At 40.4% G+C, this 27,254-nt stretch overlaps 1 protein-coding gene across 5 annotated transcripts in view; it reads left to right on the forward strand.

Moving 5' to 3' along the window:
* The first annotated feature begins 3,107 nt into the window (after nt 1-3,107).
* The window catches only part of PCMTD1 (protein-L-isoaspartate (D-aspartate) O-methyltransferase domain containing 1), a 417,471-nt gene continuing 393,324 nt past the window's right edge, over nt 3,108-27,254 (forward strand). For 2 of the 5 annotated variants that reach the window (XM_049859827.1, XM_049859824.1), the window contains exons 1-2: nt 3,116-3,456; nt 23,500-23,599. The gene's annotated coding sequence lies outside the window, so the exon portion shown is untranslated. Of the gene's footprint in view, nt 3,457-23,499; nt 23,600-27,254 lie in introns of all 5 variants that reach the window. The other 3 variants (XM_049859828.1, XM_049859823.1, XM_049859830.1) reach the window with 2 other exon arrangements.

The following is a 27,254-nucleotide window of genomic DNA, read 5'->3' on the forward strand; positions in this document are numbered from 1 at the left end:
ATCTTAAGCTTTTTCTTTCATTTTCAACCTCTCACCCTACTCTAGAAAACATTGCAATTGTCCCAACAAGCTAAATTTATGTTTCTTAAAATTAGTAAGGAAATGTTGATGTGGTGTTTTTCTTTTCCAAACAGAGAAAAATAAGTACAATAAAGGTTATTCTCTTGTTTTTTGAGGGGGAGGGTGACAGGTCATTAACTGTACAGAAAACAGTACAAGAAAAAAAATGTGGAACAAATAAGTTCCATATTTACTGGGATTTTAGTTCTGGGTTTTCCTTCCAATCACTGCAGGCCAAATGAGAGACACAAGGAAGAAATTCTCTGAGGCCTTGGCAGATTTGATCCTGTAAGACATAACCAAAACCTATCATGTAACACAGGTGTTAGCACATTAATTCGAGTTACACATGGTGAACTCCAATTCTGAGACTGAAAAAAAATCCAGTAACTCTAACTGCTGTGCCTACAGGATATGTGAACTCACTAGGATGGTGCGAGTAGTTTGTATTTTGAATTCAATTCAGTTTAATAAGCATTTATTGAACACCTTATGCATTTAAATAACAGGACATTTCTGATATGACAAGGTTTCTGCCTACACACTATTGTGAACTGAGTGCCAATCAGATATATCACATTTAGGGTATTTTCTGCTTAATAAAATTGAAGCAAACTGGTATGAAGAACTAAGCTATTATACAATGTGTTACTGCTATTAACAGGACCAGAATTGCTACAGCAATGGACCAAGAAAGCTAGGAGTAAATATCTAATATTAATAAAAGTTTAAGTAAATTCCTAAATAATTGTAGTTGAATATCAAATTAAATTATCTATTCAACAAATTCCAAGGATCCGTGGTGTTGCAGACATTGAACCAGGGCCTGGAGAGCAACAAACATGTGCCTAGGCTTCAGTTTACAGTTTAATAGGGAATTAGATACACAAGTAAATTTTAAGTTAAAAGTGCTAAATGGGGGCAAAATCAAAAATGGTCTGAAAGTGGAAATGGGAAAGCTTCATTAGATGTGAGTACAACTGCAAGATAGGGCATTCACGGCTTATTTGCTGTACTCACCCACAAGAATACCACTTGGTCCTATTTATTAACAAAGTACTGACTAGTACTTTATTTTACTGGTAGTCTTATTACAAGACTCATCTCAATTGGCTTAACATAGTTTATAAAGAAAATGTTCTATACACTACTTTGGTGAGTAGCACCTGGGGTCTCAAAAGTCTGTGAGCGGCATCTAAGATACTCTACTGGTCTCACCCCTTTGGGAGCAGGTGAAAATGAAAAAACTAAAGACACAAGGGAAAGATCAATCCAGAGGACTAATGGACCACAACTACCAAAGCCTCCGCCAGGCTGAGTCCGCCAGACTGAGTTGATGACTTCTCTGACAGGGATCAAAATAGAGGGCCCTGGACAGAGCTGGAGAAAAACGTAGACCAAAATTCTAACTCACAAAGAAAAGACCAGACTTACTGGCCTGACAGAGACTGGAGAAGCCTTGAGAGTATGGCCCCCAGACACTTTTACCTCAGTATTGAAGTGTACTGTTTATTAAGAAGCTAGTTTGTTCTATAAACCTTCACCTACAGTACAATTAAAAAAAAAAATTCTCCCTATTGCAAGAGTCCCTTTACCTTATTGTAATAATCCTTTCAAATAAAGTTTCTCCTTACCTAAAAAAGAGACTCGTCTTCAATTCTAATGCAGTAGAGGAAGAAAAAAACGTCTACAATTCTGAAAAATTCCTATAGCAGGGGTGAGAAACCAGAGCAGAAAGGTTCTAACAGTTTAAAGATTTTAGTCCTTTTCCATTATCATTTGTACCTATTTTGTTTATGGTAAGATTATTTCCACGTGCTAAAATTTCTGCTTGGGATAGCAAAAGCTAATCCTGTAAGACTGTTATACGATCCCATCACAGTTACGAGTGCTTTTGGACCAGGCAAAGGGCCAAAGACAAAGCTAATGAATCCATGACCCACGACTCTACTCCACAAGCCGAATGATTAGTGATTTTCCACTGTTCAGAGGTAAATGTCCACTCGTTATGCATTCATACTTAAAAAACATACATACCGGGAAGTTCTGGACTTCCATGGCAGACAAACTTAGCAGCAATTTTGTTGATGTAAGTTCTTAATTCGTGATTTCAGCTTTGACTTCGTTTGCCTGTTTTGCTTTCATAAATATATTATCTAAACAATCTTGTGCACAATCATTTATGGTGGGAAACAATATTCTGGACATCGAGGGTGTTCTAATTTTAATGTTTCAGGTAGTATTTATGAGTAGTCTACAGTCACTGCTAATACACTTGAAAATTAAAACCGAATAGTAATCAAGCGATGTTAGAGAATCATGTCAATTCCAAGAGTGGGCTGGAGAGGCACATGTAAAGATCATTAGGGGAGAACATGCGGGACAAAAGTTATTTAGGAGAAATACAATGCCTTTCTTGCATATTGAAACTCACTGAAAAAAGTCTGTGCAGTTTTCTAGGGGTCTTAAAAGGGTGAATAGCGGGTTTACTGACTCCCCACTAACCTGACCCTGCATCTCCTTTCTTTCCTCTTTTCAACTTTCCCTCTTTCTCACAAGCCTTTCCTGCTGTTAATGCGCTACGGATGACTGACCAGCCCAACAGAAGCTGGCTTCACCGGTAGTAGGTACTCTGTGTACGGCACGAAGAACACATTTTAGCACGCTCCCGAGTCAAGTGCTTGCCCCAAGGATCCGCCACGGTTCCTGCGGACTCAGGGCCGGCTCGAAGGGCTGCGCGCACCGGCGACACAGGGACGCAGCGCTCACAACCGGCTTGTGAGGAACTTCTTGAGGGGCACAATCTTCACAGAAATCCCTGGCTCTTCAGGTAAGCCAGTGATCACCCTGCACAGAAGCCTCTGGAGAGTTATCCCGCGGAGGTCGCCTCCAAAACCATAAAAGCGCTCCCGAAGCTGCTCCAACGCCAGACAGGCCCTCTCCGGAAGGTACACAACAGCAACACTCCACCAGCCTCGGGCCACACTACCCACAGCCGCCCAGACCCAGGAAAGGGGACGGGAGGTTGAAGCCCAGCTTTCGCGAGATCTCCTCCCACCACCCCCATCTCCAGGCTCCCGTTAAAGCCTCGCGTTATTTGGGTCTGGGGGCGGAGCGAGCCCGGAGTGGGCAGAACCGGATGGGACGGCGGGGGCGTTTCAGGCCTTGTTGACTTTTCGTTCTCGGCCCTCCGCGCATGCCCAGCTCCCCGACGGCTCAGGAGACCTGACCGTCGGGCTGCCCCCGCCGCGGGTTCCGGGCTCCGCCCCTCCTGGGGGCGGTAGCAGCCGTGTTGTGGTGGTGGTGGCTGGGCGGCCGGCGCCGCGGACGCTACGCAGACGTAGTGCCTCGACCTGCACGCAGCTGTTGCTGGCCCGACCGAGCGCCGTGCCGCAGGTAACGCCGCCGCCAGCTGACTCGGGGTCGTGCGGGCCGAGGTGTTCGGCGCGCTGGTGCAGGGGAGACGGAGGCCGGAGGGACCGGGGAGCTGAAGGGGCCCGGGACCTGGGGGGAGGGGAGGGGGCCCGACGGCAGGGAGGGGGCGGGGAGCTGGGGGCGCAGCGATCGGGGGTGGCGGGGCTGGGTATCGGGGTCCAGCGAGAGCTAGTGTTGCGGGTCCTCGGGCCCAGCCTACGGCGCTGGCCGGATCTCGGGGGCCACACTCCTCTACGCGGTCCTCGGCAGGCGCCCGAGGACGACCAAGGCCTTTTCGGATACACCCCGGGACTTCGTGTTGTTCTGATTGTAAAGAAAGAGCATCAAACCTGCGTAGGCTGGGGAACCTTGGGGGCTGAGATTTAAGAGGTTAGAGAAGGGCGCTAACGTTCTTTTTGTTTGAGCGCCTACTACTGTTTGTGCTAAGTTCCTTGCCCGCTTTGGTCCTTAAAAAAAAAAAAAAAAAACCGGCTTAGAGAGGACCCATGGGTAGAACTGGAGGGAGTCATTTTGCAAATAGAAAAACTCTTTTTTTAACTTCTTGTACTGCGTTTTTGTTCTTTTTAAAAAATTGATAAATCAGAGTTATGCTGTTTTTAAAATTACAAATCAGAATAATTTTCGTACAGAGTAGAGAGTACGCTTTTAGCAATAATTATCCTCCCCCTTTTTTTTTAATTACTGAAGTACTAAGTGCTCTTTAAGAAAAAAAATCAAGGCGTCAAACAATGCAGATCCCTGCCCCCGACTCCCTTCCCCCATTTTCTCTTATTACCACCCCGGGTCACCAGTTTTTAAATGTGTGTAGTCATTCAGATTTGTTTTCCTATACATATAATGAGTATGTTTCAAAAACAAAAATGGTATCATATATACTATATCGTTTTTATTAGTCAGTTACACGTCACCGATATTTCTCCATTTCATTTCATACCTCATTCTTTTCAAAAGCTGCATAGCTATTTGTGTATTTAACTGTCCCTTTATTGCTGAACATTGTCTTCAGTTTTTCACTCATCAATAGCTTTTAAAAAGACTTACAAACAAGTACTTTAAAACACTGGGGTAAAGCTTTCAGAATGTTGAAGGCCAGATGGGAATACTTGCATATTAAGTTGAGTAATTTTAATACGTTTACACAGAGTTAATGGTAGTTTACCTGAGGCTTGCATGACTTCGTAAAGCAGATTACCAAAATAGTTTATTATTTAGTGCATTTTTTCAAAGTAAATTTAAATTCCTGTGGTCATATGAAAACAAATTTCGTTTCTTAAACATGAACTGGCTGCTGACGTGTGAAGAAGAGGTAAGGCAAAAAGCCACTGACCCAGAAGTTTGTATTCCAGACAGCAGAGTGGCCAAGGATTAAATTTTTTGATAAATAAGCCGTAGGGAGTAAGCCTTAACTAAACTAAACCAAAACCAAACCCGTTGCCGTCGAGTTGATTCCGACTCAACTAGAAGGATATTAGACTACCAAACCAAAACAAAAAACAAAAACCAAAAAACCCGTTGCCACTGAGTCAATTCCAACTCAAACTGCCCCATAGCGTTTCCAGGGAGCAGCTGGTAGATTCAAACTGCTGACCTTTTGGCTAGCAGCCGAGTTCTTAACCAGTGCGCCTCCGGGGCTCAGATATTAGACTACTTACTATTAAATAAGACAGAAAGCTAGCAAATCCCTATTACATTTTGTATTTCTGTGTGTAGAAGAGCTGAAGGCTTTGTTGATTTAATCAGTGGTTTGTACTTATTAAAAAGGTACTGCGTGTTCATCTTGGTGCTAGCCTCCAGGGTAAACAAAACCAGTAAGATAATCACAAAGAACAGTCTGGTTTCTAAAAATGTATATAGCCTGAAATCTTAGGCTAGGCTAAATTATGTAGCGTTTTATTATTTTGGGAACTGTGTTTAAAAGGAACCAAAAAATAACCATGGCATTTTAGTTATTGTTGGTAATAATATGCCCTTTCTTCTGTATTTCTGACAGCAACACATAGGTGATATTCTTTCTGTTTTGTAGCTTAATAAACACAGACTGAGAGATTAACTGCTCAAGATTGCATTGGCTGTTTAGTGGTAGTCCCTGTATTTAGATTTAGGGAATGGTTAATCCACAAGCTTATGTTTTCTGCTGTGCCATGCCAACTCCGATTAAGGAAAATCGCCTTACAAGATTATTGATCTTAGAGTTTTCTCTGAAATGTTCCTTGCAAATTGGAGACATGAATATAGGTATGAGCTTTGAAAAATAAAGGAAAAACCGTGTGAAGTTATAACGGTATCTTTTTAGATGAGGTTCCTGGTGGCGTGTTATTAAAATACTTAACTCCTTGAGCTGATGCTGTTAAACAGGAACTGGGATTGTGTTACTTGAAGCAGTCTGTTGGATGCCGTGTCCAGTTTGGATATCACAATACATTGTAGCTCTTACAGGTGCTTGCTTATTCCTTGCAAATTTGGATAATATAATTTCATAAAACATAATTATGAACCCAGTTGTACGTTTTGTAAAGTAATATAAGGAAAGAATGCAAGGAGGGCCCTGTAAAGTCTTAAAAGATTTAAATTTGTGTATTTAATTTTTGCTATTTTAGTGTCCCTTAAAAATGCATTATGACAGACAGTTTAATAGGGTGTGTGTCATAATATTGTGGTATATTAATTTATTTTTGTTTTCCAAGCAGATGTGGCAACTGTGTAATTTTAAAAAATTATGGCAAATACTGAAGTTAATAAAGTGTAATCAGTTGTCATATGTATTTGAGAAGAAACTTACATATAGGAAAATGTTTGAGCCTTTATTGGCAATTGCCAAGGATGATAATTAGATTCCTATCTAAGTGGTGTATCTACCATCAATTTTCTGTTGGATTTATGGTTATGGGGCATAAAAATGTTTCAGCACCAGAAAGTTCCCTTTGGCGTATGCTGAGTGAGTTAGATGTATGAACTGCTTCAGCTTTTGGCCGAGGTGGGGGCAGGGAGGGATCTAATGCTGTGTGTGCGTTCATATTTATCCTCAAAAATAAGAGGGATCTTATTACTGATAGGGAGAAATGGCAAAGTGTTTTTGTTTTTATTTCTTTTTTCCAATTTAACCTGAAAAGTATTTGGGGACTGTTTTAGTTATCTAGTGTTGCCATGGCAGAAATACCATGAGTTGAAGGCTGGAACATAAAAATTAATTTTCTCACAGTTTAGGAGGCTGGAAGTCTGAATTCAAGGTGCCAGCTCTATGGAAAGTTTTTTGTCTTTATCGACTCTGGGGGAATGTCCTTGTTTCTTCAGCATCTGTTTCCTGGTTCCTTGCAGATCTCTCTTACATCTCTCTTACCCCATCTCTGCTTCCTGCTTCACTTGTTTAATCTCTTTTATCTCAAAAGAGGTGGACTCAAGATACACCGTACATTAATCCTGCCTCATTAGCATAACAAACACAACTCATTTCCAAATTGGATTATAACCACAGGCATAGAGGTTAGGATTTACAACATATATTTTTGGGGGACACAATTCAATTCCATAAGAGGGACATATATTCGTGAAATCCAGAAAGCAATAAACTAGTTTTTATGCATCATACAAAAAGAATGAGGTATCATTTTCTAGGGTTCATAATCTAGTTGAAATTTAGAAACTAGTAGGTATAAAACAGCTGTTTTGGAATTGTATGAAGGACCTGTTCTCTGATAGTTCGGTTTCTTCTCGAAATGCCCTCCTGAGGAATGGAAACGCATCCTGCAGGTTTCAGCTCAAGCCCTGCATTTCTGTGGAGCCTTTCTGGCTCCATTCCTTATTTCCTAGCATGTCTTCTTCAGTCATTATAACGTTGTATTGCAGCTGCTTGTGTGTCTTCTTACTTGACCAAGTTCGTTGAAGCCTCAGGGCACGTTTTTCGCCATTTTGTCAGCTAGGACATTATTTGGGTGGAAGTGGGGCTTTAGCATGTATTTGTTGAATGAACTTAGAGACCATCAGCGCATGTTGAAACTTTTTGGTGAAAGTGAGGTCAAAACAGGATTAGTTCACTTTGTTTTGTTCATAGGTCAGTTGTTGACTATCGGAAAAGTGAGGTATGGTGGAAAGCACCTGCCACAAGCTGTTATATAACCGTGAGCAATTGACCCAATAGGACTTCACCTTCTTCATCTCTAAAGTAGAGGGGGTAGCCTTAGAGAATGTGTTCAGTGAGGACCTGTGCCACTACAGGCAGTCTGGGTTATGACTTTCATGAGAACCAACCCCGCAAAAGGCCTGTCAGGAAAAAACTGACTCAGAGAAAGCCGGAAAGGGATGAGGGGCAGACCGTTCCACTTAGCCTTCCTCCTTCCTTGGCCCCCGCCTGTTGACAGTTCCAGAGCCACAAGGCTCCTTACCTTGGAGTGCACAGCCTCACATAGGCCACAGGGTTCTCCGCACACTGATTGGCTAGGCAAACCATATGGAGTGGAGCAGTGGTGCTTGGGGACGTGGACAGTGGGGCCTGCCATTTCTGAGCTCCAAGGGAGGCAGGTACATGTGGGCTTTCAGCTTATTCTGCAGGCTGCAGCTTGGCTCACCATGTCGCGGTGGCCTGCCCGTGACCAGCGCCTGTACAAGGACCTGCTGTGGCACCTGCGCATACAGGTGAATCTCGTGTCCTGTCCTGGAAGCTCAGGGCAAACACCATGTACCTGAAGGTGGTAGCAGCCGCCAGCACTCGGGCGCCTGTGCTCTATGTGTTCTCCCAGTGCAACCGGTCAGTGTGCCGCTGCACTGGGCACAGAGCTGGGCTTCTGCAGCACCCAGCTCTGTCTGCACCACCCATCCTGTCTGGTATGGGGCATTGTAGCACCTCTCTGGGCTTCTGTTTCCCCTACCTTACATGTGGATTTCACTACTGGTGCGATTCTTGGCCTTTTAGTGGCTGGGGGGTGGGAGGGTGGGAGGCAGTCTTAGATCCCTGACCTCTCTCTGTCCACATAGTTTCCGGGGTTCGTGAAAAACTTGGCACTTGGGTTTTTCTAAGCATCCTTTTCCCAACCCTTGGGCCCTGGCTTGATCTTACTATACCCTGAGCAACGTTTTCTCCCTTGCCTCGGAGGCAGGAGCCTCATAGTTGGTGTGTGGATTAACAGGTCTGGTGAGGAGGTGATGGGGCAATGATCCATCTGGCCATGCTACCCACGCCACCAACCCTCCCTGCCTCTACTGAGGAGGGTTCAAAACCCAGTAGAAATGAGGCTGGGTGGTTTTTTTAGTTCAGAGTCTGCAATACAAGTATCTAATTGGTCTAAAAGATTTAACGGAACAGAATCTTCTAAGTATTTTGGGTAACGTATGCCCATCCACAGTGAAGAAGTTACATACAATGGTTTGTAATAACAAATGGGTGTTACTTTGAGACGTGCATCAAAACATTATTGTTATCATTATTGCGTTGTTATATTAAAGATGTTTTAAGGTATCTAGAAGTGTTTTTTAAATGCCTTTTATGCATAAAAAGGTACATTATATACTAAAACAAACATTTGACTCTTTAAAGAACTGTACCTAACTGTTCTGACATACATACAAATTCAGCCTAAAGACAGATTTAGGTACAGAACTTGTTCATAATCCAGGGACTGCCTGTACTGCCACCATCACAGAACTCAATCTCTACCATCAGGGGGGAATGATTTCAGATCTGTTCCAAGCTTTGTAAATATTGTATAAAAAAAAAATATTGTATATGAAGGTGATAATTCAAAGGGAGTAGATGAATTTGCTGCATTGGGTAATTGTAGAGAAGAGAATTGTGAACAACCAAGGATCTCTCTTAGTTAATTTTTTTGGAGTAGGGGAAGAGAGAGAATCTAGTAACTTAGTTTATGTTTCAGGAGTGAGAAAAGAGAGCATTAAATTAGAATGGAAGGGAGAAAATCTGAGAATTGGCTGTCAAACTAGACAAAGGGAGAGGGGATTTCCTGAAAGAGTCGGTGATCAATTGAGTTAAATGCATGGGTGTGAAGGAAGATGACAACTTAAAGTTATTACAGTTTTTGAGGTTTGAGAGACTGAAAAAATATCTAATTATAATTATTATCCGGTGTTAGCTGTGCCCTGCTTGTGGGTCAAGTTGGAATAGTTAATGCTTTTCAGTAACTTGGAGGCTCTTACAAACATTCTGTGATAATCACGTGATCATAAAGTCAGTTCAGTTTATGAGCTAGAGTTAGTGAGCATATGAAGAGCGTGGAATATGAAGTGTGGTGAAATCCTTATTTGTGTTTCATCTGTGGCTTCTATAGTCAGGACCTCCAGCTCTTCCTTTTCAAAGCCTTTTTGTGTTTTCTCATCTCACCTCTTAAATCTGGGTGTTTTCTTAGGTTTAATTCTCTTCTTCCCCTCTAGAGCTTTATTCTCTTTTGCTGATCCCACAAAGCCTCCTGGTTTCTGCTATTCGTTCCTCCTCCTTGTCGAAGCCTCCTATTCTTCCTCATTTTCTTTTCTAAGCTTTGGGCTTGCTCTTTTTTGTTGTTGTTGTTGTTGTCTTTGATAAACTCTCTTCTGGGCTGACATTTTGTTATCTCGAATCAGTGTAATCAGAATTATGCTCCTTTTCCTTTGTACATTTAATTCTTCTTCCCTCATTTCCTTTTTTATATTAATGACCTTAACATTTTCTTAGTCATCTAGGCTCGAAATCAAAAGGCCTCTGTGATGAAGTGAGTTCCTTTATGGGACCTTTTGCTTTGGTTTTTTTTAAAAATGGCTTGAGAGATTGTTCCCCTCAGCCCTGAGGAGTTCCCTTTGCCTTGACCTTAGAGGGCTTGTTACTTTGTCCAGGTTGGTTGACATTTCCTGGGTAGGCTGTAAACAGCTTGGTTTGATGCTTTTTGTTGAGTCCTTGGCTGCAACCTGCCCTGTGATTGGTATGCACCTTGTCAGGATTGGTCAATAGACTAGGCAAATGAGGTGACTATAGTCTGCTATGCAACTGAAGTGTCTGTGACCTGCTGAGAGCGAATTGTTAAGTTTGTGGCCCTGCTGGGAACGGCCATGCTTTGACATTGATAAGTTGTGTGTTTATATATATATATACACACACACACACGTATGTGTATATGTACATAAATGCACATATGTATATGTATACATTTATACATGTAAGAAAACTAAATAAACCCGGTGCTGTCGAGTCTATTTCAACTTGTAGCGATGCTACAGGGCGGAGTAGAGCTGCCCCACAGGGTTTCTAAGGAGCTGCTGGTGGATTCAAACTGCTGACCTTTTGGTTAGCAGCCGAGCTCTTAACCACTGTGCCACCAGGGTCCCTATGTGTGTGTGTGTATGTGTGTGTGTGTGTATTAACCAGTGCACCACCAGGGCTCCAATATATCTGTATATGTATGTGTGTATGTATGTGAGTATATACGTGTGTGTGTGTATATATATATATATATACACACACACACATACACACACACACATAGGGACCCTGGTGGCACAGTGGTTAAGAGCTCGGCTGCTAACCAAAAGGTTGGCAGTTTGAATCCACCAGCTGCTCCGTGGAAATCCTGTAGAGCAGTTCTGCCCTGTCCTATAGGGTTACTATGAGTCAGAATCGACTCGACAGTATGGGCTTTGGCTTACATATGTATATGCATATATATGTGTGTGCAGCCAGCCCCAAAGAAGTTTTTCAGACAGAAAGAAGCAGGAAGACAGGAAACAAGAAGGAGAAAAGGCAAGAGAGAAGAGAGAGAAAGGAGGCAAGGAACCTCTTAAAAGAGCTGCAAGGCCTGTAACACTGAAGACAGCCACAGGCCCGGAAGGGGTCTAGGGGCAGAGCTGACGGCTACAAGCCCAGAAGGGGCCCGGCTTCTGCTGTCAAATCAGTTGCCCTAGATGTAGCCTTGATCAGGTTGTTTTCCCTGCTTGATGACAGAAACACACTCACTTATGGAGTGTTTCTTATGTCAGCTGCTATGCCAGCTACTTTGTTCTCCCTAATAGCTCTGTGTTGGTAGACTCTATTAATCCCACCTTACTGATGAGGAACATGAGACTTAACAAGGCTGCAGGAGTTGCTAGTAGGTAGAAGAGCTGAGATCTGAATCCGAAGCATGTCTTAATTTCAAGTCTGTATTTTTAACCACCGTGCTGCTTCTGAGTGACTCCTGATCGACTCTGCAATGAAATCCATGTTCCTAAGTGTTGGCCTTCAAAACTCTGCACCATTTGGTTTCAGTGTCACTTTTCAAACTTGTTATTTTTGTCTGCCATCCAGTCAGGCCCCCACCCTGTGCACAGCAGGATTGGACCTTTGTGAGCTACAGGGTTTTCTTTGACTCATTTTTAAAAAGTAGATTTCTAGTCTTAGTCTGGAAGCTCCTCTGGAAACTGCTCAGCATAATAGCAACCCACAAGCACCCACTGACAGATGGGGTGGTAGCTGCACTTGAGGTGCAATGGCTGGGAATCGAACTGAGGCTTCCCGCATAGAAGGCGAGAATTCTACCACTGAACCACCAATGCCCCCACTTTTAAACTTATTTCTTTTGTTTTAGCCAAGTTTAAGTTTCCTGGAACATATTCTACTAATTTTGGCTTTTCATGTATTTCCATTTTGGGGGATGGGGGGTGCTGTCCCTTCTCCCATCTTTGCCTTTAGAAGTTCTATATGTTAAAGGCTGTCTGGTACCCCATGTTTCCCTAGAACCCCCATCTTCCCTGTTTGTGTAGAAGTATTTATTACAGCTCGTTTGTACTGCTACTTGACCTCTTGATGATACTTTGTACTCTCAGTTGGTTTTTGAGTATTCTTGCAGCTGTAATTGTATTATAAGATGCTTGAAAGCAGAAACCTTGTTTCATTGTTCTTGTATCCCCCAGTGGATGCTCAGGAAATCTGCACGAGTGAGTATAAATATGGTCACTGGTAGACTGTCCTTTTTATTGGCATTTAAGTAGTATTTGATTTTAACTGGTACCTCCCACCCCCCCCACATCCTAGTTTATTGGAGTGTTTGTGTGTATACGTAACAACCAGATATTCCTGTTGTAGTCTGTCATATTCTCTATTTTCAGATTGATTATTAGGTAATCATGATAAGTTGTTTAAAAATTCTGGTGTTTTTCTATATGTATGTGTTTACATTATTGATACTCGTGTATAATGATTGTTAAAATTAACATTTTGACATTTGAATTCTTTCCCATGCTATTGAGTTGGACAAAATTTCTAATGAATTGTAATATTCTTAAAGGTCTCTGACTTCAGTGTCTTCCATGTTTATGTGGATATGAAAGATGGAGTAAAACCATGCCTGTAGTGCAGTGTTGCTTTGTTCTTTTTGTTGATATCAGTAAGCTCCACCTTCATATGATGAACCAGAATACCCTCATTCTACTTTATACCTAACTCTTGGGTCCCTGAAGAGTTCAGGGGAAATCTCAGGCTTATTCAAATGACCTATCAAGTTTAATGGTTACCGTTCGGAGGTTGCAGTTTTATGCTTATATCTGCCTTTGTATCTTATATACCATGTTGCTTCCATGGGTGTTGACTGTGGATCCAGGTAATTAATTTTTGCATTATTAAATAAAACTATAATCCTTGTTAAGAATCGATAGTGTAGAATATTTTGGTCATGGTAAGGGGGGGAGAGAGATATTTGGAGTTTGTTTTTGAAATATTACTTTCATGATTATAAAAGACTGATTCTCAAATGAATTAACCTGTCATTCTGCTTTTCCTCAGCCTTGTATTTAATCACAAATACTTTCTTTGAAGATGTACATTTTAAACATTTTAAAAATAAATGAATTTTAAACTAAGTATATCTATATGATTCAAATTTTAAGTGGTCCAAAAATTATATAAAGTGAAAATGTCTCACTTCTGTCCTCCCAGTTCTGTTCTGGGAGGTAACCACTCTTATCTCTGGAATGACATGTAGGCAGTCCCCAGGTTACAAACTTCTTATTTACATACAGCCTGTAGATAGGGGAAAAACTGACTTAGAGAAAGCCAGAAAGGGTTGAGGGGTGAGGCCATTCAAGACACTCTTGCTTTCCTCTTCTCTGTGGCTCCTGCCCATTGACAAGTCCAGAGCTGAAAGGCTCCTCATTAACGGATTCACAGCCTTGTATAGGCAGGCCACTTGGCTTGGTGTGCTGGCCAGGCCCACTATGCAGAGCAGAGCAGCGATGGCTGGGGCCAGCTTATTCTGAGCTCTGAGGGAGGAGGTTGCACGTGGGCACTCCACTCACTGCTCTCAGCCGCTGCTCAGGTGCACCATGTCACAGGGGCCCGCCCACCACCAGCTGCTGGCCGAGCATCTGCTATGGCATATGCCCGCTCGGAGAAACGTGGCCTGTTTTAGGAGCCCGGGGGCCTGAACACCCTGCACCTGCAGGTGGTGGTAGCTGGCGATTTAGGCATCAGGCTCTGCATACTCTCTGAGTACAACCAGTGAGTGTATCATGTTGGGCACAGGCCAGGCCTCTGCAGCATCCCCTTCCCCAGATCCACCCCACCTCCTCTGGCTGGACCTTCAGTACTGTGCGGCCTGGGGCCATCGCAGTACCTCTCTGGGCTTCTGTTTCCCCTATCTTAACACATGTGGGATTTCACTGTTGAAGCAGTTCTTGTCCTTTTGGTGGCTGGGGGTGGGGGGCAGTCTTCAATTCCTGACATCTGTAAGTCATATGGTTTCCGAGGGTCCTTGGAGAACTTTGAAGTTGGGTTTCCCTAAGCATCCACTTCCCAACCCTGGGGTCTTAGGTTCACTCTTAGCATGTCCTGAGCAGCACTTTCTCCCTTGTGTCCCAAGGCAAGGGCCTCGTAGTTGGTGTGTGGGATTGACTGGTCCGGTGAGGAGGTGATGGGGCAATGATCTGTCTGGTGCCAGCACCATCCTAAACTACCTCTTTTGATTTACATACAAATACGATTTAAAGACAGATTTAGAAACGGAACTTGTTCGTTATCTGGGAATTGCCTATACCCATGTCCAAACCCATTGCGATTAAGTGTAATCTGACTCATAGGGGCACTACAGGGCACAGTAGAACTGCCCTATAAGTTTTTTTTTCTTTCACATTTAGTTGTTCTTTTTATTATGTAATAATATTATGCTTTTAAGAAGGGGCAATTCTCCTGAACTTGGCAGGAAGGTAGAGGAGAAGGCCAGCTCCGTGAATACGTGGCTGCACTTGCCAACTGAGGGTGTGATGTCTGCCAGGCAGCATGTTGTCCGCCCCCTTTTTTTTGTTAACAGTTTGGCAGTCCCTTTATTTATTTATTTATCCCCCCCCCCCCTTTTTTAAATCTTTTTATGTGAGGTCATACAGTGTTCTTCGTTTTGTGATTGGCTTATTTGGCTCAGCGTAATGTCCTCAAACTCCATCCATGCTGTAGCATATATCAAGACTTTTTTTCTCCTAATAATCAAAAAAACCAAACCCATCGCGTCGATTCCGACTCATAGCGACCCTATAGGCAGAGTAGAACCGTCCCATAGAGTTTCCAAAGAGCGCCTGGCGGATTCGAACTACTGACTTCTTGGTTAGCAGCTGTAGCACTTAACCACTGCGCCACCCGGGTTTCCTTTCTCCTAATGATTAAGTAGTATTCCATTGTACTACATTTTGTTTATCAATTTATCTGTTGATGGGCGTTTAGGTTGTTTCTACCTTTTGGCCGTTGTGAATAGTGCTGCAGTGAGCATTGATGTACGAGTCTCTTTTTGAGTTTCTGCTTTCAAGTTGTCTGGGTATATTGCTAGGAGTGAAATTGCTGGGTCACATGGTAGTTTCTATTTTAGTTTTTTGAGGAACTGCCACATTGTTTTCCACAATGGCTGTACCGTTTTACATTCCCACCAGCAATGGATAAGGGTTCCATTTCCCCACATCCTTGCCAACGTATATTTTGTTTTTTTCTTAGCAGTGGAAGTGAAATGTTATCTCATGGTTTTGATTTGCATATCTCTCTGACGGCTAAAGACACTGAGCAACTTTTCATGTGTTCGGTGGCCATTTGAATGTCCTTTTTGGTGAAATGTCTATTCAAGTCCTTTGCCCATTTTATGATTGGGTTGTTTGTCTTTTTGTTGCTAAGTTGTCAAAGTTTTATGTATATTTTGGTTATTAGGTTCTTGTCAAATATATGCTTACTGAAGATACTGTCTCAGTTGGTAGCTTGTGTTTTCACTTTTTTAATAAAGTCTTTCGATGAACAAAAGTTTTTAATTTTATGAGGTCCCATTTATTTAGTCTTTTGCTGTTACTGCTTTTGTTATTAGATTATCCACTGTAGAAAGCTATGCTTGACAGTTATTCCTGTTTGTTCTTCTAAGAGTCTTATGGTTTTAGTTTGCACATTTAGGTCCTTAATCCATTTTGAATTTGTTCTTTGTATATGATGTGAGGCATAAATCCTGTTTCATTTTCTGCATGTGGAAATCCAGTTTTCCCAGCACCATTTATTGACGAGAATCTTCTTTCCGCATCGAATGGACATAGTGCCCATTTAAAAAATCAGTTGATCATAGATGTGTGAGTTCATTTTTGGACTCTGAATTCTGTTGCATTGGCCTGTGTGTCTTTCATTATACCAGTACCAGGTTATTTCAATTACTGTAGCTGTAAGTATATAAAAATCAGGACGTGTGAGTCCTACTTTGTCTTCTCTTTATCAATATTGTTTTAACTATTCAGAGCATCTTGCCATTTCATATAAAGTTGAGGATTTGCTTTTATATTTCCCTAAAGAAGACTGTTGGAATTTTGATTGGGAATGCATTGAATCTATAGGTTGCTTTGTGTAGTATTGACATTTTAACAACATTAAATCTTCCAGCCATGAACGTGAAACATCGTTCCATTTATTTAGGTCTTCTTTAATCTCTTTCAGTTGTGTTCTATAGTTTTCATTGTATAAGTCCTTCACGTCCCTGGTTAAATTTATTCCTAGAATTTATTGTATTTTCTTAGATGCTATTGTAAATGGAATTGTTTCCCAGTTTCCCTTTCAGGTTTCTCATTGCTGGTGCATGGAAGCTCAACTGATTTTTGTTTGTTGACCTTGTACCCTGCAACTTTGCTAAATTCCTCTATTAGCTCTGGAAGTTGCCTTGTGGACTCTGGGTTTTTCTAAATGTAGGATCATGTCGTCCGTGAATAGAGATAATTTTACTTCTACTTCTCCAATCTGGATACCTTTTATTTCTTCATTAAGTATAATGTTGGCTGTTGGCTTTTCATATATGCCCTAAATCATACTGAAGAATTTCCATTCCATTCCAGTTGTTCATAGGATTTTCATGAAGAAAGGGTGTTGGATTTTATCAGATGCTTTTTCTGCATCCATAGAGATGATCATGTGGTTCTTTTCCTTTGTCTATTGATATGGTGTAACAAGTTGATTGCTTTTCTCATGTTGAACTATCCCTGCATTCCTGGAACAAATTTCACTTGGTTATGGCCTATGACTCTTTTAATATGCTGTTTGTTGAATACTGTTGTTGAGGATTTTTGCATCTATATTCGTAAGAGATATTGGGCTGTCGTTTTCCTGTGGTATCTTTTTATGATTTTGGTTATCAGGGTTACGTTTGTTTCATAGAATGAATTAGGGCGTATTCCTTCCTTTTCTATCTTTTGGAAGAGTTTAAACAGTATTGGTGTCAATTCTTCTCTAAATGTTTGGCAGAATTCTTCAGTGAAGCCATCTGGGCCAAGACTTTTTTTTGGGAGGTTTTTAATCATTAATTTGATCTCTTGTTACAGGTCTGTTGAGACTTTCTATTTCCTGTTGAGTCAGTTTGGATAGGTTGTATACTTCTAAGAATTTGTCCATTTCATATAGGTTATCCAGTTCATATAGGTTATCCAGTTTGTTGCCATACAGTTGTTCATAATATTCTGTCATAACTATATTTCTGTTGGGTGCCTTTTAATGTCATCTCTTTCACTTTATTTTGATTATTCGCATCTTTTCTGTGTCAGTCTATTGTCAATTATAGTGATCTTTTCAAAGAACCAGCTTCTGGTTTTACTGATTCTGGTTTTTTTTTCTGTTTTCGATTTTATTTATTTATGCTCTGACCTTTGTTATTTCCTTTCTTCTGGTAGGTTTAGGCTTAGATTGCTCTTTTTAGTTCCTGGAGTTGTCATGTTAGGCTGTTATTTTGAGATCTTCTTTTTTCGTGTAGGCACTTATTGATGTAAATTTCCCTTTGAGTACTACCTTTGCTGCCGGCATCCCATAAGTTTTGGTATATTGTGCTTTCATTTTCGTTTGAATCTAAGAAATTTGTGATTTGTTCCTTGACCTGTTGGTAGTTTAATTGTGAGTTATTTAGTTTCCATATGTTTGTGTATTTTCCAGGTTTTTTTGTCCCATTAATTGAATTCTGTCTTCACTCCGTTATGATCAGAGAAAATACTTTGTATGATTTCAGTCTTTTTAAATTTATCAAGACTTGCTTTGTGACCTAAATGTGGTCTGTCCTGGAGAATGATCCAGGTGCACTGATGTAGAATGTATCTTCGGCTGTTGTTGGGTGGAGTGTTCTGTATATGTCTGTTAGGTCTAGTTGATTTATAGTGTCGTTCAGGTCCTCTGTTTCCTTGTTGATCTTCCTCTTGTTCTGTCTGTTGTTAAAAGTGGTGTACTGAAGTCTCCAACTATTACTGTACTATCTTTTTCTCCTTTCAGTTATATTAAAAAAAATTAGCATTTGCTTAATGTATCTAGGTGCCCTGATGTGGGGTGCATTTATATTTATGATTGTTAAATCTTCTTGATTAATTGACACCTTTATCACTATATAATGTCCATTTTTATCTGTTGCAACAGATTTTCTCTTAAAGTCTACTTTGTCTGATATTAAGATTGTCGCTGCAGCTCTGTTTTGATGATTATTTGCATGGAATTTTTTTTCCCGTCCTTTCACTTTCAATGTATTTGTGTTCTTGGGTTTAAGGTGTGGCTCTTGTAAACAGCATATAGTTGGATCATGTTTTCGTACCTGTCCTGCCACTCTGCCTTTTCAGTGTAGCATTTAGCCAATTTACGTTCACTGTAATTACTTAATAATAAGTGACTCACTTCTGCCATTTTGTTGTTTTTCGTGTGTCTTTAAGCTTTATTTGGAGCCCTGGTGGCTCTGTGATTAAGAGCTACAGCTGCTAACCAACCAAAAGGTCGGTAACCTGAATCTACCAGGCCCTCCTTGGAAACCCTATGGGGCAGTTCTACTCTGTCCAGTAGGGTTGCTATGAGTCGAAATGGACTAGATGGCAGTGGGTTTTGCCTTTAAGACTTCTTTGTCTTTGTCTTTGTCCTTTAATACTGCTTGCTTTTGTGTTTGTTGGTTTATCGTAGTCAGCCTTTTTGTTTCCCTTCTCTTTTCCTTGTGTGTGTCCATAGGGTTTTCAAGGTTGTAGATCTTTATGTAAGCAGACTACCACATCTTTCTCCCATGGAGCAGTTGGTTGAGTCACACTGCCAACCTTTCAGTTAGCAGCTGAGCGTTTTAACTACTGCACCACCAGGTTTCCTTGGAATGATATACATTAATATTTTATTTGAATAGAAGTAAATATAAATAATTTTTCGTTCCTTCCTACTTACATAAAGATGAAGTACACTGTAAACAGTTTTTCACTTGCATTTTCACTTGACAGTATATCTTTGATCATTCCATGATCAGCAGATAACTTGTTCATTCTTTTAAAAAAGTTAGCAGACCTCAAAGTAGTTGTTACATAGCTACAGTTATAGATTGTATGTATATACTATAATTTATTTAATCATATTCCCTGCTGATGAACATTTAGGTTATTTCCAATTTCTTATTATTATACCCTTTGAGGCAATACTTTGAAAAAATAAAAAAAAAACAAAGTCTTCCCTGGTAGGGGAAAATAAATTTTGAAAGGTGAAATGGATGTTTTTTGGTGAAGATGAAATGGATTTCTGTCCTAACCTGATGATCAATGGGTAATTGAATGGAGAGAATGGTGAAATCTTGTTTAGACACTGCAGGAATCCATAGTGGACAATTGAATTGGAAATGAAAACCTGAAAAATCTGCGCAAATGATTGGTTGCTAGAAGGAGTATCTCTTTCTGTGTTTATATTAGTTTATTTCTGTGTGTTTCTATGGAAATATTTTTTGGAGTCCTAGATCACCCTTGATGGCTCAGTGGCTAAGATGGTAATGGGGTTTTTGTTTTTGGTTTAGATCACAAAACTAGAAACATTTTTACTTTTATTCTAGTAGTAATTTCTGTGATAGTGTCTTTTATGTGGACATAAAGATTCTGGGAGTGGGGGGATAGAAGTTTCTTCACGCAGGCATCACATAGAAGAGTGAGAATGGCAGTGATGATGGGTAGCAGCTTCCTTGACCAATTGTCTGCTTTGGACAAGGGGAGCTCTGAAGTGTTTACAACTTAAAAAAACAAAAAAACAAACCCATTGCCGTCAAGTTGATTCTGACTCATAGTGACTCTATAGGACAGAGTAGAACTGCCCCATAGAGTTTCCAAGGAGCGCCTGGTGGATTTAAACTGCCGAACTTTTTGGTTAGCAGCTGTAGCTCTTAACCACTATGCCACCAGGGTTTCCGTGCTACTTGATACCTAGAAACTGAAACTGGTCTCTGGGACTATTGCCCGTGTAGTGTGTTTAACATAGGAAACCTGTTCAGAGAATAAAGATCCTTGTGTATCATACAGAGAGAAATGGGCTACTGCGATATATATGTATATTTTAATTTTTATTGTGCTTTAAGTGAAAGTTTACAAATCAAATCAGTCTCTCATACAAAACCTTCTATGTACCTTGCTATATACTCCTAGTTGCTCTCCCCCTAATGAGACAGCATACTCCTTCTTTCTATCCTGTATTTCTGTGTCCATTCAGCCAGCTTCTGTCCCCCTTGGCCTTCACATCTCCCCTCCAGGCAGGAGCTGCACACATAATCTCATGTGTCTACTTGATCCAAGAAGCTCACTTCTCACCAATATCATTTTCTGTCTTATAGTCCAGTTCCATCCCTGTCTGAAGAGTTGGCTTTGGGAATGGTTCCTGTCTTGGACTAACAGAAGGTTTGGGAACCATGACCTCCAGGGGTTCTTCTAGTCTTAGTCAGACCATTAAGTCTAGTCTATTTTACAAGAATTTGTGGTCTGATTCCCACTGCTCTCCTGCTCCCTCAGGGATTATTTGTTGTGTTCCCTGTCAGGGCAGTCATCGGTTGTAGCTGGGCACCGTCTAGTTCTTCTGGTCTCAGGCTGATGTAGTCTCTCATTTATGTGGACCATTCTGACTCTTGGGCTCATATTTACCTTATGTCTTTGGTGTTCTTCATTCTCCTTTGCTCCATGTGGGTTGAGACCAATTGATGCTGCAATATATTTTGTGTTTTTTTTTTTTTTTTTTTTTTATTATAAAGTCCTTGTATGCTCAAAAATGAGAAACTACTGAAAGAGATGAAGTTAAGGTCCTGCTCCTCAGCACCCTTCCCCCATCCGTGTCTGCTTCTCATAGGTTACTGGGGTAATAGTTTTTAATAGTTTGTTGTGAATGCTTTCAGACTTTTATGCATAGTCAGAAATATTTATGCATCTTAAGAATACCCTTCAGAATCGTACTGAACGACAAGTAAATGGCAGGAACGGTAGAGCCAGAAACCTATTGAATAACAAGTAAGCAAGATGATGGTGGAATACAAGTTTAATATTGAATATTTTTTGATTATTTCAGGCTAAAGGTGCTATAAATACAAAGTATTATGTAAACTGTAAATAGCTGTTTAGTTTCTGCAGCTGTTTTATGAGGTTATAAGTAACAAGATATTTTTTTCCCAATTTTTTAAAAGTGTTTTACTGTATGGAAACCCTGGTGGCATAGTGGTTAAGTGCTACAGCTGCTAATCAAAAAGGTCGGCAGTTCAAATCCACCAGGTGCTCCTTGGAAACTCTATGGGGCAGTTCTTCTCTGTCCTATAGGGTTGCTATGATTTGGAATCGACTCGACGGCAATGGGTTTTCGGGTTTTTACCATATAGTTAAGTATTATCATTTCTTTGTCATTTTCTAGTCATTCTGTCCTAACTATGAGATTTGAGTTTGTTTTTTTTCTTGATAGGCATCAAAAAATTAGTTTTTCTATGTTTCCTAGGCATATTTTTTCTTTTTATGATGGAACTGGATCACAAGGATTCAGCCCCATTGTGCCTAGAGTTGACACGAGTCGGAAGCTGACTGTATGGCAACCAACAAAAACAGTTGCGTATGCTGTCTAGATTTCTTATGTTTTACATTTTTTTAAATAGTAGTGGCTCATTGCACTGACCTGTTGCTGTACACCTATGATTTCTCTGTTAATTACTTATATATGCTTTACTAGACATAGTATGGGCAGAATAAATAAAAGGTCATCTCATAGGGTTGCTATGAGTCGGAATCAACTCAACAGCAGTGGCTTTTCTTCTTTTTTTTAATTTGGTTTTGCTTATTTTCATGTAATGGCAGTAGGAATTCACTGTGGAAAGGTTAGAAAATTTGAATAAACAGAAGAAGTAACGGATTATCAGGAATGTTATTACCCAGGGATGGTGTGTCCTTTTATTCATTCTCAGAGACCTGTGTGTTAACGAGAACACCAACTAGAAAAGCCCAGCTTTGTAAATCCTACTGCCATATAAGGTAAATAGATTTGGTGCGGAAGCACGGAAGAGGTGAGTGCTTGAGTTTCCCCTGTCCTGGATACTTGTCTGCTAGGCAGTGGTGCTTTAGTAAACAAGGTGGTTGTTCGGCCTCACAGCCTAGTGTATGTGATGATTTTTGCACATACACAACCAGCTGCAGGGCTTGGTGTAGTGTAGCTATTGGTGATGGGGATTAGTCAGGGCACGTCTGTCACTGTTACTGGCTAAATACTTCAGAGCTTTTTTTTGGATTATGTGTCATTGAATTTTTGTAGTTCATCTTTAAAGTATTGGACCTTAAGTTTACTAGAAAGAAATGTTTAGAAATGTCATATTTCAAAAAACAAACTCAAAGCAATCTTTGTTTTGTAATATGTAGAAGGCTGGCTTGTTTTATCCCTATGACTCCTCTAAGACCTGGTACTTTGAATTCTCATGTTTTCATTTAGCCTCCTAATGACTGAAGAAAGCCCTGGTGGGGCAGACAGTTAAGTGCCCATCTACTAGATGAAAGGTTGGTGGTTCAAACCCACCCAGAGACACCTGGGAAGACAGGCCCTGGTGACCTGCCCCTGAAAGGTCCCAGCACTGAAAACTCTGTGGAGTAGCTCTGCCGTGCACACACGCGGGCACAGTGATGCGGAATCAACGCAACAGCAAGTAACAGCAGTGACTGAAGTAAAGTTTAAATTCCTGCTCAGCCTGATAGTCATATATAAGGGCAACTATTGGAGCCCAGGAAGGTGGTGGCTACAGTTGTAGTTTTAAAAAAAGGCCTAGCGGTGGCCTATGTTGATATAACATACATTGTAAATCCCACCCTGAAAGAGTTACTTAACATATTTCTGAACTATTTTAACAGACTTCACTTTTTTTCCCTTTAGATTGAGTGATTTTAACCTTTATTTTTTCATGAACTAGAGAAATTACTTAGAAATGGAAAGATTTAGGCTTTTCTACAGTGATTTATATAAATATCTGTTCATTATAACCATTCATGAAATGGATTTTGTTTTAAAGGAAAGAAGAAAATGACCATGGATTTGTGGTAGTTGTTCTTTATGATAAAAAGACTGTAAGATTTCTTTTTGTTAAGGACTTGTTTACTTAACAGTGCTTATTTAGTAATCACCAATTTTATTGTGCCTAGTTAACACTTAATAAAGTGAATGCAGTGTACATTAATAAGCTAAGCGTATGTACGTACACATATATGTGGACGTCTGTGGTGCACTCTCCAGGAGGCACCATTCACATAAATATAATGGCCTTGTTGACATAAACGGCATTTTCTCTATTACTCCAGGAAAACTCACACTGTTTTCTGTGTGAATGATGCATCTTGAAATTGTGCAAGACCCTGATATCTTTGGTGCTTTAACATTTTCACGCTTTCAAAAAGTCAGGTAGGTATTGTTATTCATGTTTTATAGATGCCATAAACTGAGACTAAAGTTACTTCATTTTCCAGAATCTGCTTTGATGTAAAATGCTATCAGGCTTAGTGTTCTGTGGAGTTGAAGGAATGGGGTTTGGTATGCGATTGACCTAGATCTCAATCCCAGTTCTATCTCTTGGTAGAAATCTTAAGTAAGTTATTTAATCCCTTTTCTTGGTTTCCCATCCTTGAAAATAGTATTGTGACATAGAGTTTTGTTGAGATTAAAGGAATTTATGTACTTAAAATAGTCCAAAGCTTTATATGTAGTGAGTGCTCAATAATTGCACCAATAGTCTAATAACCAACCGAAACCAAATCCAGGGCCGTCCAGTCAATTCTGACTCATAGCGACCCTGTAGGACAGAGCAGAACGGTCCTATAGAGTTTCCAAGGAGCGCCTGGTGGATTTGAACTGCGGATCTTTTGATTAGCAGCTGTAGATCTCAACCGCTACGCCACCAGGGTTTCTGTAGTCTAAAAAAGGTAACATTACTCTGTGAGTTTTATATAATACTTTTCACAGATTGTAAGATCAATAGTTGGCAGAGAGTGAAGGACCTAACACAATAACAGTATCCTTTTAAATAGAGGCTAGACTTGGACCAACCTCACCATCAAGATCTTGAGCAGTGAGCCGGGAATAAAAAAATAAATAAATGAAAAATGAAGACATAGGTATAGCAAGGACAATAATTACTATACAGTCAGGGACAGCCTGTGGAGATACAATAGTCCTAATGTGTAAAATAAAGCAGAAGATTTGAATTATCTAGTCACACTAAAAGTAATGAGAAATTACTACAGTGGGACGGAAAGACAAAATTCTACATTGTGCATACCATTATCACTCATAGTGACTCTGAGCCACCAAGAAATGGTTGAATTATGCTGAATATTATCTGAGACTATAGAACTAATACTGTAGAAAGACTTCTAATTTGTTTTTAATCTTTGGAATTTTTAAGAAGTACCTTTCACTTATGTGTAACATTGTTTTCACTCTCAGTGGTGGGAGATGAAAAATGTTTTACTAAATTTGAATATGTATATTTATTTTGATTCTTAAAACTGAGGCGGGCCAAAGGTGAGGTTAATGACTGATGGTAAGGTAAAACCTTCGTAAGTATGTTTGATTCTGGGCCTTCTCTGACTGATACTCCAGAGCTTATTTATGAAGACTCTTTTTCTAGGTTCAGCATGCGCTTTGTTTTTTTTTTAAACTAGTTGTTGTGGAGTTAGCTCTGACTAATGGCTTCCTTTTGTATCCTTTAGCGCCTTCTCGTGTATTGGAAGCATTAATGAAATCAGGCTCTGTTCTTTTACTTACTGTGTCTTCTAATCGTTTTTATTGATAAAAAACATTTATCCTGGGGGAAATCTATTTTTAAAAGGGTTCTCCCTCTTGAGGCCAACCTGGAATCGTACTGCATTAAAATTTTGACTGTTGTGATGCTGCTGTATGGAACCTAATGGGTACCGGGAGCTAAGAAAAGGTGTGGTCCAACATGTACATGCCAAAGTGACTTTTTGTAAGCACTTGGAATGAATATGCATGATAGCTTTCCTTTTTTTCTTTTTTTTATTGTACTTTAGGTGAAAGTTTATAGCTCAAATTAATTTCTCATACAAAAATTTGTACATACTGTTATGTGACCCTAGTTGCAAACCCTGTAATGTGACAGCACACTCCCCCTTTGCACCCCGGGTTTCCCGTATCTGTTAAAACAGCTCCTGTCCCTTTCTACTTTCTCATCCTGCCTCTGGACAGGAGCTGCCTATTTAGTCTTGTGTTTATCTACTTGAACTAAGGACATGCTTCAGGAGTATTACTTTATGTTTTACAGTCCAGTCTAATCTTTGTCTCCCCGTGTTTGTTAGTTTGTCGTACTGTGGGGGCCTGCGTGGTGTTGTTAAGCTGGAAGCTATGCCACCGGTATTCATATACCAACAGGGTTGTCTGTGGTGGACAGGTTTCAGCTGAACTTCCAGACTAAGATAAGGAAGAAGGACCTGGCAATCTATTTCTGAAAAGATTTAGCCAGTGAAAACCTTTTGAATAGCAGCGGAACATTGATATAGGAAGATGAGCTGCTCGTGTTGGAAGGCACCCAGAAGATGACTGGGGAAGAGCTGCCTCCTCAAAGTAGAGTCAACCTTAATGAAGTAGATGGAGTCAACCTTTTGGGACCATCATCTGCTGATATAGCGTGACTCAAAATGAGAAGAAATAGCTGCAAACATCTGTTAATAATCAATGTGGAATGTATGAAGTATGAATCTAGGAAAATTGGAAATCATCAAAAGTGAAATGGAACACATAAAATTGATATCCTAGGCATTAGTGAGCTGAAATGGACTGGTATTGGCCATTTTGAGTCAGACAATCATGTGGTCTGCTATGCTGGGCATGACGACTTGAAGAAGAATGGTGTTGTGTTCATCGTCAAAAAGAACATTTCAAGATCTATCGTGAAGTACGGTGCTGTTGGTGATAGGATAATATTCATATGCCTAAAAGGAAAACCAGTTAATACGTTATTTAAATTTACGCCCAACCACAAAGGTCAAAGATGAAGATTTTTACCAACTTCTGCAGCCTAAAATTGATCGAACATGCCATCAGGATGGATTGAAAATTACTGGAGATCGGAATGCAAAAGTTGGAAATGAAGAAGGATTGGTAGTTGGAAAATATGGCCTTGATGTAAATGAAGCCAGAGATCGCATGATAGAATATTGCAAGACCAATGGCTTCTTCACTGCAAATAACCTTTTTTCACTGACATAAATGGCGACTATACATGTGGACCTCACTAGATGGAATACACTGGAATGAAATTAACTACATCTGTGGGAAGAGATGATGGAAAAGTTCAATATCAGCCAGAACAAGGCCAGGGGCTGACTGAGGAACAAACCGTCAATTGCATATGCAGGTTCAAGTGGAAGCTGAAGGAAATTAGAACAAGTCCATGAGAGCCAAAGTATGACCTTGAGTATATCCCACCTGAATTTAGAGACCATCTCAAGAATAGATTTGACGTGTTGAATGCTGTGGAACAAAGACCAGATGAGTTTTGGAATGACATCAAGACATCATACATGAAGAAAGCAAGAAGTCATTAAAAAGACGGGAAAGAAAGAAAAGACCAAAATGGGTATCTGAAGAGACTCTGAAACTTGCTGTTGAATGTCAGGTAGCTAAAGCAAAAGGAAGAAATGATGAAGTAAAAGAGTTAAACAGAAGATTTCAGTGGGCAGCTGGAGAAGACAGAGTGAAGTATTCTAATGACATGCGAAAAGACCTGGAGATAGAAAACCACTCTGCACTTCTCAAGCTGAAAGAACTGAAGAAAAAATTCAAACCTTGAGTTGCAATATTGAAGGATTCTATGGGGGAAAATATTAAACGACTCAGGAACATCAAAAGGAGATGGAAGGAATACACAGAGTCAATATACCAAAAAGAATTGGCCAACGTTCAACCATTTCAGGAGGTACAACATGAGCAGGAAGCAATCGTACTGAAGGAAGAAGTCCAAGCTGCACTAAAGGCAGTGGCGAAAAACAAGGCTCCAGGAATTGACAGAATACCAATTGAGATGTTTCAACAAACAGGT

The sequence above is a fragment of the Elephas maximus genome, chromosome 19 (assembly GCF_024166365.1).
Source record: "Elephas maximus indicus isolate mEleMax1 chromosome 19, mEleMax1 primary haplotype, whole genome shotgun sequence".
Taxonomy (NCBI): domain Eukaryota; kingdom Metazoa; phylum Chordata; class Mammalia; order Proboscidea; family Elephantidae; genus Elephas; species Elephas maximus.